This window comes from Heterocephalus glaber, unplaced genomic scaffold (genome assembly GCF_053883595.1).
Source record: "Heterocephalus glaber isolate CG9 unplaced genomic scaffold, H.glaber_assembly_v1.0 deba00000071, whole genome shotgun sequence".
Classification (NCBI taxonomy): domain Eukaryota; kingdom Metazoa; phylum Chordata; class Mammalia; order Rodentia; family Bathyergidae; genus Heterocephalus; species Heterocephalus glaber.
The window spans coordinates 36,801,645-36,812,093 of record NW_028258137.1 but is presented as its reverse complement, the minus strand read 5'-3'; the positions used below and the strand labels follow the sequence as shown (position 1 = coordinate 36,812,093).

At 44.4% G+C, this 10,449-nt stretch overlaps 1 pseudogene across 1 annotated transcript; it reads right to left on the bottom strand.

Annotated features, from left to right (window-relative positions):
- Positions 1-4,170: 4,170 nt before the first annotated feature.
- Positions 4,171-10,248, bottom strand: LOC101716833 (tumor suppressor candidate 2 pseudogene; annotated as a pseudogene). The gene is made up of 3 exons (XR_015449538.1): positions 9,911-10,248; positions 6,095-6,208; positions 4,171-5,388 (listed from the first exon to the last, which is right to left on the bottom strand). The product of XR_015449538.1 is annotated as a tumor suppressor candidate 2 pseudogene (transcript).
- Positions 10,249-10,449: the final 201 nt, after the last annotated feature.

Genomic DNA, 10,449 nt, shown 5'->3' with positions numbered 1-10,449 from the left:
ACACACACACTCACACGCACAAACACACACAATCACCCCATTCACTTTATTCCTAGAGAAAATTCATTCTCGGCAGTAGCAGTTTAAAGCACTGTGTCTTAATAACTGTTTGAGGTCCTCTTTATTGTGGGCTGGCATTGAAAACCACATGATTTATTCCACATTTCAGGATTTTAATGATTAATTCATGAATGTATCTGCAAGAATGCCAAGGTCTCCAAAATAATGAAAACCTTTTTTTTTTTTCTGAAGTTGTTTGTTTTCATTTCAAATCAAAGCAATCTGTCTTGAACATTCATCTCTCTCCCCCTTCACTCCATTCACCCTGAAAAGGAAAAGAAAAAAAGCTTCTCATTTCACTGGGGTTTTGATAACATTTTGACAAGTAATAGAATTCATTTACATTTATCAAAATAAACAGATAAGGCTTCCATCTTCTCTCTGTTTAGCTAACACGGACAGGTCTCCCACCTCCAACACGCAGCAACAAGCTCGAGGTCACGGGCAGTGATTCGGCCTGTGCATTCCCAAATACTCTGAAACTTCTGTGGAGATGTGGAAAGGAAGCTCAGGTGGGTGTGGTTTTTGGAGGAGGTCCTAGGAAAGCAGACATTGTAGCCTCATAAGTCTTGAACCACATCTTCCTTATTTAAAGGCAGCAGGGAGCCAGGACTGAGAGTGTTGGCTTTATAATTGGGTGGATTGAGCTCTAATTTTAGCTTCATTATTTCCCACCAAGTGAGTGGCTTCAGGCAAGTTACTTATAATAGTGATAGCTACATTGCAGACTTGTGATGAAGATTAAAAGGAGGCATTCGTGCAAAATGTATAGCACAGCACCTGGTGGATAGTAAGTGCTCAAAAGGTTAGGAGGAGGAGTGGGAGGATGGTGACAGTGACAATGATGAGGACAGTGGTTGGACCACATCAGTCACTACACATGGGCCAGAGTACACTGACCTGGGACCCGGGCCACTGCACAAGGATCTGAGTAGAGGGGGTCACAGTGAGGAATGGGATTCAGGACCTGTAGAGCCAAGGACAACTTTCTCTTGTGTCCCTATTATTTTTAAGTTTAAAAAATATAGTTTCACTTATTTACTTGGAAATGTAACAATAAGGTCAAATAGTACAAAAGGAGACACAGAAAAAAGTTAGTTTCTTTCCCATTGTGATCTCCCAGTCTCTCTATTCTCTCCTGGGGACAGCCCCTATTATCTTGATCTTCTGTATTCTTCCATGGATGTTAAGTAAACACACAATCCACACACCCCACCCTCTTCTTATCTTTTATTTTTCTTTCAAAGATGTTGGTTTTTTAAAATTTTGCTTTGTTCCTTGCACTAAACAACAAAGCTTGAGATCTTTAGACACCAGTACATTTAGTTTGAACCATTCTCCTATTGATGGACGTTTAGCTTGTTTCTAGAATGTTCTCATCATAACATAGCCTTGATATAGGATAAAGAATCCATTGGTTTCTTTGGTAAGAGAGACACAACAAGAGGAGTACGTGGCAGACCCTGCTTTTTTTCCTTCCCTTCAACACTCATTCTCTTTTCTTTTTATGGCAGAACACTATTCTTCCTTGGTGAATGACCCCTCACATACTTTCTGGCCATGAGGTTAGTTGGAGATCACTCTACTCCTGGTTTCAAGGATGGTATGTGACTGGAGTCCAACCAAGCAGAAGCTCTGAATCCCTAGAGCCAGTGACTGCCTCAGGAGCCTCACATGGCCAGAGGCTCCCTCTTCCCATCAGGGCAAGGAGATGGGCCATAGCGGAAGGAAGCTGGCACTGGAACAGGCCAGCCAGGTCTGAGTGGACAATGGAGGTCTGCACACAGCAGTGGCTGCAGTACAGTGAGTGAGTCACTGAGGAATTCATTTTAGAGAAGAAATAACAGGACTTGGTGACATTCTGCTGAGAAGACAAGAAAAGCAGGAGGAAGGAGTCAGGCATGACTCTGGATTTGGCTGACTGAGGACTGAGGCCACTTGACTGATGAGAGGTGAGGTGTACTGCATGGGCTATGGCTGGTACTTGCCTGTCCTTCTCCTGTTCTCTGCACCAGAGGTAGCTGCATTTCCCAGCCTCCATTGACCTTGAGTTCAGGGGGCAAAGTCAGAAAGTTTTCCTCTCAGGGCTGTTTCTGCAGCCCATCTGGCAGTGTACTTCTCATCCATGAGACCACTCACGGTCAGACAGCCTCTCTTTACACAGACTCAGCCTTTGTCATGACCATAGGGTCCACTGGGCAGCTCAGGGCTGTGGTAATGAGCCGCCCTTGCTGCCCACAACCCTGGAGCCAGTATCATCTTCCTGCTGTGGTTTATCTCTGGGCTGCCTCAGTGTCTCCTGTCTGACTTCTGGGCTCTTCTATCACACAAGTAACCACTTGCTCACATTAATTCTCTCTGTTTGATGATCCAGTTTAAAAATGGGCTAAAGAACTAAACAGATATCTCTCAAAAAAAGAACTGCAAATGGCCAACAAATACATGAAAAAAACCTGCTGAATTCACTAATCATTGGAGGGAGGCAAATCAAAACCACAATGAGGTATCATCTTGTCCTAGGTAGAATGGCTATCATCAAAAAGACTGGAAATAAATGCTGGAAAGGATGTAGAAAAAAGGGAACTGTTGGTGGAAATGCAAATTAGTATAGCCATATGGAGAACAGTATGGAGATTATAAAAACTAAACTAGAACTACCATAGGATCCAGCAATTCTACTACTGAGTATATACTTAGTGTATCAAAAGGACATTGTTAAGCTGGGCTAAGTGTGCTCTTGAGTTTCCTGTATATAAATAATAAATCATCCTTACCCAGTGTAAAAAAAACAAAAACAAAAACAAGATATTGTTATACCAAGAAGGTATTGTAGCACTATTTATAATAGCTGAATCATGGAATCAACTCAGATGCTCTTTAGTGGATGAATGGATGAATATGATATATTTATAAAAGGGAATATTATATACTTGTGAAAAAGAATGAAATCTTGTCACGTGAAACAAAATGGATGGAACTAGAGATCATTAGGTTAAGTGAAATAAGATGCAGGAAAACACATACCACATATTCTCACTCATTTGTGGAAAGCAGTAAGTCAATTTTATAGAAGTATGGATTAGAAAAATGATCACTAGGAGGCTGGAGTGGGACAGAAGGAAATTCAAAAGAGGGCACCAAAAACAGAGTGGGGGAATCACTCTTTTTTTTTTTTTTAAAGCATGTTAGGGTAACTATTGGGCAAAACAACCCATGATTTCTTTCAAAATGACCAGGATAGAAGAGTATGAATAATAATAATAATAATAATAATAATAATCATCATATTTGGTACCGGGGATCGAACTTGGGTCCTTGCGCTTGTGAGGCAGGCAGCGGAACCACTGAGCTAAATCCCCAGCCTAAGTATGAATTCTTAACATGTAAAAATGATTAATGGTTAAAGAGATGGAAAGGCTTATTACTCTGATTTGACTCATACACATTGTATACATGTACTGCATTACCACACTGCATCCCACAAAGAAGTAGAAATTTAAAAAAATGATAAAGTATTTAAAAAAATTCACTCTGAAAAATTCACACTGGATTTTACTTTGCTTGGTGAATCCTAGCTAACTAGAAGAGGAAGGAGGAAGAAGAGATGAGTGAAACATGGGCTCGTGCCCAGATCAGAGAGGCCGGTATAAAAACACAGGTCTGGGACTTAGGCATAAGCTCGAAGATGCTCAAGGAGAAGGCGTTTAGAGGGAGAAGAGGCCAAGGATGGACCTGAGGACTCCATAGGTAACTGACAAAGGGTAAGAGGCATTGGCCAAGGTGACTTAGAAGTGATGGGGTCCAGGGATGCAGGGCAACCACTCAGATGTGGCCTCGCTGGAAGCAGAGAAAGATGTTAAGGAAGGTGTGAGTGGGGCTCAGGATGATCAGTTGCTTGGTACCTGGAGTCAGAGAATAGAAGTGCTAAGCTGACAATCTGAATCCAGATGAGGTGGTCTTAACCATGGTGTGGTACCTCTTTAATGAAAGAAGTTAAGAAGGGAGAAATGTGGGGAAATTGGAAATTGGAAGTTGACATTGGGGAGGGAACTATTATCTTTATAATAGAATAGTATAGCTACATTATGAAAATTTTTTACTGTACTTATTTGGAAGAATATAACTTGGTCCATTTGTTGCCAAATCTACTTAGTCATGAGCCATTACTCTGGCTTTGAAAAAATATGAAGAGGTCTTTATGGCCTCCTGTTCACTGTTATAGAAATCTAACTCTGGAAATTGATACCTGTTTTACCCACGTGAGCTTCTATAACAAAATAGACTGGGTAATTTATGAAGACTAAAAGTTTATTTCTTACACTTCCAGAGGCCAGGAAGTTCAAGACCAGATGCTGGCAGATTCAGTATCTCTTTGCTCCCAAGATGACTCTTTGTGGCGAAAGGGTCAAAAGGAACAAGTCACCTTATAAGGGCATTGATCCAACCTCCTGAAGGCTCACTGAGACTATTCCATTGGGGATTAAGTTTCAACATGAATTTTGGAGACACACAAACATTGAAACTGTGGCGCCACCAAAGGAAAGCTACCGTAAATCATAGAGCTCTCAGAGCTGGAAAGGGTTATTTTACAGACAGTCAAATTGAGGCCCAGAGAGACTCAGGTCATTGGTACTGTATGGGTTGCAGTGATCCAAAGTCATGTAACCAACAGGTCTTTCTCACACATGCTCTCAATTTCTTGAGAGCTGGGACTGATCTTGCTCACCTAGGACAGTGCATGGCCCAGTGCAAGATTCAGTAAGTGTTGGGTCAAGTAATGCACAAGTGCAGAGGAAGAAATATGAATCTGGCAGCCTGTGGACTTCCAGTCAGGAGAGTCCATGGAAGGAGATATGAGAAAAAGGTGACACCATTTCCTGAGACCTCCCACACAATTCAGTAAAGCTCACTGGGGAGCCACAGCGTGCATAGGAGGAGCAAATGGTTGATGTACAGTGATACTGATGAGCCAGTTAGACGTAGTTTATGTGCAAGAAGCAGAAAACCCAACTTTCTTTGGTTTAAGCAGTGAGATGTGTAGACTCATAGGACTGGAAGTTCAGCTGCAAGGTGGCTTCACAGTAGACCAAACTGCAGTTCTGTGTGCTTTTCCCTGCAGTTCTCTTGGCCCTGTATCCTCTGTGGAGCAGCTTCTATTCAGGTAGGAGTGAAGAGGGTGAGCTCTCCTCACAACTCATATCTGCTCAGATGCCCTACAGCACAGGAGAGGGGCTTCTGGGAGCTCTCCTAGAACATGCAGGGCAGAAGGCCTCTTTCATCTTTTCTTCTTGCTTTTTTTTCAGCCCATGAAGAGCAGCTGAAGAGAACCTGCTGAAATGTAAATCAGATTATGTGCTGTTCTGCTCAAAGTCCTTCAGTGGTTCTGGGATAAAAACCAGAGTCCTTACCAGACATTGGAAGCCTGGTAGGACCTGGTCTGTCCTCAGCTCTCTGACTTCCTCTTCTATACTGTACTCCTGTCTGCTCTGCTGGCCCCTTTGCTGCTCCTCAAGCATACTGAGCCCCCTCAGGACCTCTGCCTGGAGGGTTCCCTCTGAAGACTCATTAGGATGAATCCTCACCCCCAAGTGGCTGTCCTTGGTGACCCTGTTTAGAACGCAGCCCTTGGGCTTCCCTTCTCCTCCTTTCTGCTTTACTTCCCCTTGTTTCAGTAATCACTAACAAATGCATGTATTTTATGGTCTATTTTTCCCTCCTTCCCTTTCTTCTGTATTCCTAGAAATTAATAGCAGTGCCTGCAATACAGCAGGAGGACAGAAAATATTTGTTGGATAAATAAACAAAAATTTATCTCAAGTTTCTTTTCCTTTCATTGACTCAGTTTGGTCAGATAATTTTTTCTGAGCTAGGGGCATGGGATCACCTTCAAAACAATCAGCCTTATCCTGGGAGCTAGGAGTAAGGTTAGTTTCCCATGAAGCACCTGGCTTTACACAATTCTTGACAAAACTTGGTTGCTTTTAGGAGGGAGAACTGGGGAAGAATGGTGGGGTAGGCCACCAACAATGCCCACCGTAGTTGGCTCTAGCCCCTTCTGAAGACCTCAGGGAGGACTGTGTCCCATCTTCTCCTCAGGGAGCTCTCCACCTGCCCAGTGGAATGGCAAAGACCCCTCTGGAATGGAAAGCTGTTGAGAAGAGAGACACAGAAGGGAGCAGGGAAAGAAGAAAAGCTGCTTCAGAAAAGCAATGAAAAACACTTTTGCAAAATGAAACAATAAAATTTACAAAATGAAAAAACTGCATGCAAACCCAGTTGCAAGATCAGAGGTGTGGATGGCAATCCAGCATAAACACTTTTCTTCAATGACAGTCTAATTTACAGCAGTGAGCCACACCTAAACATAGGTGCTGCTCAGTGGGTCTGCATGTTACGGGTGCCAGTAAGAAAGCTCCGAGGGATCCACTTCTGCCTGGAGCTGAGCAAGGTGCCCTTGTGGATGTTGGTGTGTAGGCTCTGAGCCTGCCCTGGGAGCACTCTCTAAAGCTGGGCTTGGGGTAATGGTTCAAGTGCCATTGGCGGTAGTCTATGAGAGCAGTTCACTTTTGCTCAGGATTCACCCGAGAGAAAGGATCTAAAGGAAGCTAAACTTACATCAGGAATTCATTCAGCATCTGAAAAGATTTGGGTGCATCCATTCTTCAATTTAGTCTCTCAGCACCTGCTTTGTGATGGACATAATCCCAGGCACCAAGGATACACGCCCGCCTCTCCACAAAAGCTGCCAAAGTGCTCTTATGAAACTGTAAATCCAAGTCACATCCCATACTTAAAAGTTTTCTATGTTTCCTCAGCACACTTAGAACCCCCAAACTCTATAGATGCCCAATGGCCCCCTTGCTATATTGTTTCATCCCTGCATCCTTCATGACCTCAGTGACTCCTGTATTCCTGCTACCTGGCAGTCTGCTTTTTCCTCTTTTACTTCAAGCTGGTTGCTGCCACAGGACTCTTCCATGTGCTGCTTCTGTCCCCCCAAGCACTCTTCCCTTAGATTTCCTGGAGGCTGACTTCTTACTTGATCTTGTTCAAAACCATGTGTTAAAAATGCCTTCCTTGACAAATGACATGCCACACACCAGAGGTGGCATTAAACATTTCTAACAACAGAGCTGGTACAATTACTGGGTAATTCAAACAGATGCTAGTCATTCACAACAGCACGTGCGCAGACCAGCTGAAAGCTGCCCTTGTCACATGCCGCTGAGCAGTCAGGAAACCAGCCAGTTATACTCACTTCCTACACACAAACCCGCTGCTCCCTGACATTACCTTGGTAGTTTTTCTATCCTCCCCTACCCTCTTCTATCTTGTTTTACTTTTTTTTGGTACCAGGGATGGAACTTTGGTCCTTATGCTTGCGAGGCAGGTAGCAGAACCACTGAACTAAATCCCCAGCCCTCTTTTTACTTTTTTATTAGTACATGATTATATTCTTTGTGGGTATTTGTACACGTACCTGACACACCTTAATTCTTTTTACTTCCCCTTTCCTTTTCCCTTTTCCTCCTCCCCCCATCTCCTGGTCCCCTTCCCCCTTACATAAGATCTTATCTATTTTTATTTTGCTCTTTATTTGTACTCTGGGTTTCTCATATAAGAGAAATAACACGATATTTAAACTATGTGTCTGATTTACTTCACTTAACGTTATGGTTTCAAAGTGCATCCATTTTTCTACAAATGACTCAAATTTACCTCTATATAGCAGAGTAGTACTTCATTTCTTTATCCATTCATCTCTTGATGTGCATATAGGTTTGCTTTTAAGACTGAGCTGTTATGAGTTGTGCTGCTATAAACATGGATAGGCATTTATCACTGCAATATGATGTCATTGACTTTTTCAGGAAGATACCTAGAAGGGTCAAATGCTACTTCTGGTTTTAGTTTTTTGAGGATTCTCCACACTGATTTCTGTAGTGATTATATTAGTTGATTTTCCTACCAAAAGGGCAGAAGGATTCCTTTTTTCCTGCAGCCTGACCAGCATTTGTTATTTGATTTCATGATAATGGTCATTCTTTCTGGAGTGAGGTCGAATCTCAGCATTGTTTTAGGTGGCATTTCTCTAGGGCCAGTGATATTGAACATTTTTTTTCATGTACTTATTGACTATTTGTACTTCATTTTCTGAGAAATGTGTGTTCATTTCAGTTGCCCATTTTTTCACTTTTTTTTTTTTTTGGTACCGGGGATCGAACTCAGGTCCTTGCACTTGCGCAGCAGTTGGTGAAACCACTGAGCTAAATCCCCAGCCCCTCAGTTGCCCATTTTTTGACTGGGTTATTTTGGGAGTCTAATTTTTTGAGTTCTTTTTATGTTCTAGATATTGGTCCTCTGTGACAGTCACCAGAGCAGGGCTGGTCTGTTTTATTTCCTGTGCACTACAACATCAGCAGTGCCTAGTTTTGAGTCTGGCATAAAGCAGGATTCCTGTGAATGAAAGACCAAAGTGGCCCAGCCCTCTAGAGGCTTCTGCAGTTGGAGATGGGATCAGGGGCAGCAGTTCTGGAGGTGTCTGAGTGGAGCCCTGAATAGCCGTGGAATTCCAAATTCCAGAATCAGAAGGCTTGTGAGGTCAGAAGTAACTCTAAATTGAGGGACAAAACAGTCATGTTGCTGTGGGTGGCTGGGAGGAGCAGATTTTTTTTTTTTTTTTACAGGATCTACAAATAATTTTATTGAAATCGAACAAATAACACAACAATCTTCCTATGCTGGGGAGCACCATCCCCAAGCCATGTCCCATGCTAGAAGCACAGAGCTTGCACAATAAGGAATTAAAAGAAAAAAAAGTCATTTCTATGTAGAAATCAGGCTCTGCCCCAACATCATGGACTAGACTATTTACAAATCTTCACATTTTAAGTACAGTATTCCTTTTATGTTTTTGTCCTCCTTTCTGTCCCTATCAAGGGGCCCTAGTACTTTCCCTTGACTGATCCAGAAGGGGTGAAGATACTGTGGGGGAAGAGTGGTGGTCTCCTACTACTGGCACCAGCCCTAGTATGCTGCTCTTAATCACAGGGTAGTGGACCCTCCCAACTGGGTGGTAGGGGGAACGGCTGGTGCAAAGGCATGGGGGGCGGTTAGAATAGGCTTGGGGCAACTACCCATAGGCACAGACATCCACACAGCCTGTTCTGACTCTGGCCTGTATCTCTTAACTGAGGAGACAGCAATAACTAGTTGCACTGGGGAGTGATCAGCCAAGCCCTGGGAAAGGGAGAAGCTACCCATACCAGTCCTCATTCCAGTTCACAGCCAGCAAACTGTCCATCTGAAAGTGGGAACAAATGGCAGGTAAGTGGGAAGAATCAGGCTGGTGCTGTCCCCAGCCTCTGTCCAATATAGGAAGAATCGAGGTAGCAAACGGCTGAAATGCTCTGACTAGGGGGTAAAGGAAGTGAGGGAAAGGAAGTTCCCACTTGTGTAGACCTCCCAAAGCCCAGGGGCTGGAAGAAGGCAGACTTTGCATGTAAAGTACTGTAGCTTCTAGTAAGGCTGGGCCCTAGGCAAGCTTGGAAGAAAGCAGGCCAGGCAAGGAACCAGGAACCACACATTCTCAACTGGCATATGCCCTGTGGCTGGGAAAGCTCTGCTGGTAACTCTCCCATTAGCCTTTGCCAGACACTAACCGTCTCTTGTCCACACACAAACCAATACCAACTTATACTGAGGACTGCCCTGCTCACAGCTGAAGGTTCTGGGCCAACAGAGTTTTTTGCAGGGCTGTGGCCCCAGCCTGGGCTTCTCAATGGAAGCCACACCTTGAAACTGGAAGTTTCTTGCTGGGTCAGAGGGGGTGGTTGTGTCCGTCACTCACCAGGCTCACACCTCATAGAGGATCACAGGGAAATCCACGTGGATGCGGGGAGGGATCCAGCTTCACGATGCCCTGAGGAATCAAATTCTTATACACCCGCCTCAGCTTGGCCCGCTTCTGGCCGTTCTTGGAGACGATTGTCTCCTCATAGAACTCATGAGCCAGATCCCCCTCCACGTCATAGAACATGGAGCTACGGCACGTGAATACGAAGGGGGCACCCCTCGGCCTCGAGGCCTCACTAAGGCTTGCTCAGCGCCCGTAGTCTCCAGGACTTCGCCTCCCGCCACTGAGGTGAAGGGCCAAAGGCTCTGAGCTTTGGAGCCGCTGGCGCCCATGTCAGGGTCTCCTGCGCATGACGATCCAGCTGCCACTGTGCTCTCACAGTGCAGAATGCTCCACCATGCCGAGCCCCAGCCTCTGTTCTTAGGTGGTAGCGCCGCCGCCTTCCGCAGGCTGGGTTGTCTCCACGGACTGGAGCAGATCTTTACAGGTTCAAAGGAGACGCTTCTGAAGCCATGCCTGCAGGACAGAGGGTC